Source organism: Thunnus thynnus, chromosome 14 (genome assembly GCF_963924715.1).
Source record: "Thunnus thynnus chromosome 14, fThuThy2.1, whole genome shotgun sequence".
NCBI lineage: Eukaryota > Metazoa > Chordata > Actinopteri > Scombriformes > Scombridae > Thunnus > Thunnus thynnus.
This window is the reverse complement of record NC_089530.1, coordinates 24852536-24858535: the sequence shown is the minus strand read 5'-3', so window position 1 is coordinate 24858535 and position 6000 is coordinate 24852536.

Genomic DNA, 6000 nt, shown 5'->3' with positions numbered 1-6000 from the left:
GCACAGTATGAGTTTGTAATGATAAACCAGTGAATCTATTTTTCAAAGAGCAACAAGAAAAGAGCATAAATAACAACAGTGTTATGATAGTAAATACATTACAGATGACATAAACCATTAGGCAAAGGTAACAACTAGACACTACACAAAACAGCCTAGTTATGGTGTAGCCTACTGACAGGTATTTGAAGTTTCAAAAAAAACATCCAGATCAATCTCATATGTGTACTGAGCTGGAGTCAAGAGGTGATTAGAGACTTCGGAGATTAAAGACTAAGCGAGGGGAAACAACAAGCCTGGTTCTGATTAAACAAACGAGCTACAGGTGCTAAGTTGTGATCCTCAGAAGTGCTGGTAGGCATATTTGTGAACACTGGGTTTCCCCCCTGCTTCCAGTCTTTATGCTAAGATAGGTTAGCCTAATCTCTGAATGACGCACAGACATGAGAGTGGTATCGATCTCTCATATAACTCTCAGAAAGGCAGCGAACAAGCATATTTAGTAAGAAATTATTAAATTAGAATAGAATAGAATAGAATAGAATTTATCATTGTCATTGCACAGAGTACGATGTAATTGAGTAGCAACCCTGACGGTGAATTCACGCATAACAAACAGCAATTAAAAAACAGAAAAGAGTTTGAACTAAACTAATTTAAGGTTCTAAATATATAAATAAAATATATAATTTTGCTGTAACCTATAAAACAATAAGATATAAAACAATACAATAAAAAAAGAACAATTATTAGCAGCTGAGATATTGCACTTCAGGATACTGCACATTTGCTGGATTGCAGTGACCCAATATACAAGTAAAGCAGTGATGAATATGCACATAACAAAGTTGCAGTTGGAGTGTGTGTGATGTTCTACAAATGTAACTGTAAATATTGTATAGTCACACAGGTCCCAGACAGTCAGTGTCAGTGTTTGGCTCTGGAGTAGAAGCTGTTCTTAAGTCTGTTTGTCTGTGATTTGATGGACCTGAAGTGTCTTCCAGAGGGCAGCAGGTCTAGCAGATGATGTCCAGAGTGGGATGGGTCTTTCAGTATGTTTTGCTGTTGGCTGCTCTACTGAGGCAGTGAGAGCTGAATAAGTCCTCCAAAGAGGGCAGTGAGCAGTCGATGATCTTCTGGGCGGTATTGATGACCCTCTGAAGGGCTCTCTGGTCTGCTGCTGAGCAGCTGGCATAGCACGCAGAGATATGGTACGCCAGCACACTCTCAATGGAGTTGCTGCCGTGCCATCTTGACTACTGCAGTGGTGTTGGTAGTCCGGGAGCCTGAAAGCAGGGACCCTTTCAACACAGTCCCCATTGATGTATAGTGGATCCAGGTCTGCACTGTTCTTGCAGGAGTCTGTTATGAATTTTTTGTTTTATTTTGTTTTTTTTGAGTTCAGGACACTGTCAGTCTTTGGACTTCATCCCTGTAGGCTGTTTCACCTCCTGTAGAGCTGTTTGGTGAATATGATGGGGGCAAAGTCATGAGTGTAGAGGGCGCAGAGGATGGGGCTCAACACACAGACCTGTGGGGAGCCGGTGCTGAGTGTAAGGATGGACGAGAGGTGGGAGCCTAGTCTAACAGTAAATATATCAAATAATAATAAGAAATAATAAAATAATAAATCCTGCCTGGTGTATTTTTCCTTGTCTGGTGTAGCATATTTAATCTGTTGTTCAAATTTCAGAAGAACCGCCTTTAAATCTGCATGGGCTGCTTCAGGATAGGTGCTCTGTTGTGAATTTGTAGCACTAAGGTGGTAGCCTAAAGCTACGCTAGGCCTGTATTTAACTGCCAGGTACTCCAAACCAGAAGAACAGCATCTGTCTATGATAAAAATGGCTTGGATTCACCATTAACCTGAAATTATCACATACAACTTGAACAAGAATATCAACCCTACATGACAAATTCTCTCAGATTCAATCGTCTGCAAAGAATATCAACCTCATCACCACGTGAATATAACGTTGAGTAACATGTTTACATTTTCATCCAGAATCTATGCAGTGTACTGCTAATTAAACATTTCATTCCACTTCTGCAATTGTAATCTGCAACCTGTAAAGTGGCACTTGGTGTGAGCTAATTGTTGCCTCTTGGGAAATGTAAAAATCTAATTGAATGAGTTTAGCAGGGGCTCATTTCGCATATTCAGTTAAAACCAATCTATCCTCACCGCTTGAAACTGATGATATGAAAGAAACTCTTTGGCTAAGTTGACACACGCACATTCAGTCAGCCGCACACACACACACACACACACACACACACACAATACTGTCAACTTTATGTGTGTCTGTCTTTCCTAGTGGTCCATTAGTGTGCCATAAAAACACAAATTAGTTGAGATGAAGAAACAGACCCACTGGGGCTCAGAGCTAATACGCAGTCATAAAACACACACACACACACACACACACACACACACTCATACAGTGTGTCAATAAAGACATTTAACTGAAATATAACTTTGCACAGAAATGTTAAACATTCAATTTTCTTTCAAAAGCCCCTCTCTCTGTGTTAATATATGCGTGTGTGTTAGGTTGGTATGGGTAACAGGATATTTCATGCATGTGCAAGTGTATCAGTATGCACAGGTTACATTTGTGTGTGTGTATGTGTGTAACCACAGAGAAATAAAGGTGATAGAAAAATGCAAAATAAGAACAACTGTCAGAGATTTGTCTGGCCTTTTGCATCGCTGAGAGACAGAAAGAGAGACAGGAGGCGGGGGAGAGGAGAGAGGTCACAGAATTCATTAATTGCTCTTTTTCACTTGGAGTGAAAAGGATGGATGATTATGCGTCACTTTTTTTAAACACAGGTGTCAAGAGAAAAGTAAAAAGCAAAGAAGTGTCATCAGAGTAATTTTGTGTTCAAATTGCAGAGGGCTGGAGGGAAATGAAAAGAAACTAGTTTGTGCGATCCTTGATCCTTGACATCATTTTGTGAAACTAATACGTTTTGCGCTGTGGACCGACGTAGCTGTTACACATTTTGATGTGAGACTGGGTTGGACGTTCCCATCAGAGTGAAGCTAAGAAAAGAGCTGAGGGCCATAGGAGGCAGGTTTCAGTGTCTGTGTTTCAAAGTCACTACCGTTATCTCCATGCATATGTATATATACTCTCAGATAATAGCTGAAACGCTAGAAAAGACAGAAATGTCCACAGGGAACGATGGCAAATTTCCAGAGCAGCTTTTTCCAGATTGTGTGTGTGTGTTGAGTTCTTACTTTTGAGAGTGTTTTCATGTTTATTCGGTGGTGTGTATGTGCTGTGTTGAGTGAGCTGTTTATCAAGGACAGCTGTCTAAATAACCACACAATTATCGTCCTCAATTTTGCTTTCATTTTGCATTCTTACAGCGGGATTTGATTGGGGTTAAGTAGAAGGAATAATCCGCCATTTTTGGGAAATACACTTCTTTGATCTTTTAAAGGAAGATATGTCCTATATGAGATTATTCCAGGGTGCAGTGCTGGAAAAAGAAACCGCTAGCCCAGCTCTGTTAAACAACTACAAAGCTGTCTTATTTACATGCAGTGTCTTGTTTTCCCCACTGTATATAGAAGTGGAAGTGTAGATGAAACATTGTGGTGCAGTTAAAGTCACTATGTGTAGGATTTGAATATGTTTGACTTTGGCGCCTCCCAGTGGTCATCTGACAGATAGTCCCCCTTATTTTTTTGAACCAGTTTTTACTGTTATTGTCCCATGTTTCTGCTATAAAAATTATGATTAGTGCAGCTTTAAGTATTTGAGCTATTTTTCCACCAATATTTTAAGTCCAGGCCTCATAAGGAAGATGCCACTATCATAACTGCTCTGTCATCACTTGAATGCGTTGGTAAATGTAGCTACAAATACTAATATTGATCAAGCAATACTGCAGAAGTAAAACTGACTGACGGATTGTCTCCCTCCAGGCATCACATCTCTTCATCATCAGACCTCCCAGCTCCATTGGCTTTGATCATTTCTCTGTTCCCACATTTCTATTAGCAGACTTTGTCCCTGGAGTTAAATCATATTTGACTGTATTTTCTGTACAATCTCAACCTCTCCTGCCAGTATATTTACATAGATGGCTCGCCGCAGAGAAAGATGTTAAAAAACAATGAAAAAGAAAATGGTTTGACAGCTTAATTTCTCTTCGCAGCAAACAGGTGACAGCTGCATGCCTGCACCTATCGACCTGCGCTGGTCTCCTGGAGCCACAATTGATCGCTGTGCAATGCAATACTTGTGGGGAGTCATTTTGTACGCATTGCTATAGGATATTGCACTCCACATCTTACTGCACTCAGGAATTTTATTCGAGCATAACACCCAGTGGTGATGACACATACAAACAAACAAACATAACATATTGTCATTGAATGTACATCATCACAAGATGATAAAGAATAAACTACTTTTTTGCCATTTTATCCTCCTTTTTTCTTTCTTTTTCTGCTGCCGTGTGGCCACTAGAGATTATAGTCCATGTAAAATTTGATACTTTATACTTGAAACTTAAATTTTGACCTGATACCTGCAGACAAAGTCAGCGAGACATTCAGCATAAAAGGAAATTATATATCTGATATAAATCATTACCCTCTAAGTCAGTGGGCATTAAACAGGAAAAAAGAAAAAAATCATGGTCACTCTGTGGGGCAGCACTGTCAAAAACTTAAACTCCAGGTGAGAATCTGATTGAATCATTGTGTGGAACGTCTCCAAACAGCTCAGGAAAGAAGCAGAGCATCCAAAACAGAGGACTCGCCGCTGTGAAAATAACTCAGTTTGACCTTATGCCAACTCGTCCCCTCGTCCGCACACACATAAGTAACGAAGTGTCTCACCCTGACACCCAGACTAATTTAAAACATGCCGATACTCCTGTCGTGTCACAACCCACCGGCAGTGACTCACCATCTGCTCGGGGTCCCGAACGCTGGCTGATAAAAACAAACTGTCTTGAAAAATGATCTCTAAATCGTTTTTGAATTTGCATCGATTTTTATGGGAAGTTTGCTGTTGACTGATCAAGTAAATGCCTCTCCAAATGGCGCTACTTCTCATCATCTCTACATCCGTCGCTCTGTGGTGATTGTCAGCACTTCAGCTTCCCTTCTAGGCCTTTGTTTCCTACATCTCTCTCTCTCCACGAAGCATCAGTTGTCATCCCAAAGATCAAATCAGTAAGTATGAAGAGGTGGGACAAGAAGAGGAAGAGGAATTGTTTCGTTTCTCAGTGTTGTGAAGATAATAATAGGGCAGAATTAGGGGACATATCTCTTTCTCACTCTGTCTTTATTTCTTTGTCTGCTTCCCCCACAGGAACTGTTTTTGACCTTACCAACAACCTGTTTCACTATCTGTCTCCCTTTTCGTGTGTGTGTGTGTGTGTGTGTCCATCCCTCTCAGACCTCTGCTATTACCACTAACTACTCCAGGCCACAGTAGTTCAGGTATTGATTTTTCTCCTTGTTCGCTCTGTCTTTCCTGTCCCCTTCAAACCACTCCCTTGAGAGAGTGTATGAGTGTGCGCTCTTGTACATCTGTCTTTGTTTCAGTGTCAGAGCGTTTGCGCTTTCTGCTTTAGATGCTCAATCATAATATATTGGAAAATTTAACAAACAAAATTTAACACTTAAGGTTGGTTTGAAAGTGTAAACGGATCGTTAATATCGTTTGATGAACAGATGAACAGAGATAAGTAAGAAATATGATGGATGTCAGCGAATGAACAGAGTGTCAGCAGTTTATCCTACTTAAGGGGAGAAGAAGAGTCTGTGCTTCACTGTCAGTTTGTTGTGTGTGATTTTTTGTGAACTCAGAACTCAATTGTTTTTATAATAAGTGCCTATATGGTTTATGACATTAGAGTAGCAAGTTGAGGTATGTGATGTGTGGTGTGTTATAGAGAAAGAGAGAGAGTTAAAAAGGGATAAAGAAGGTGAAGAAATAGAAGAGGAAATAAACAAAGACAGACATACAT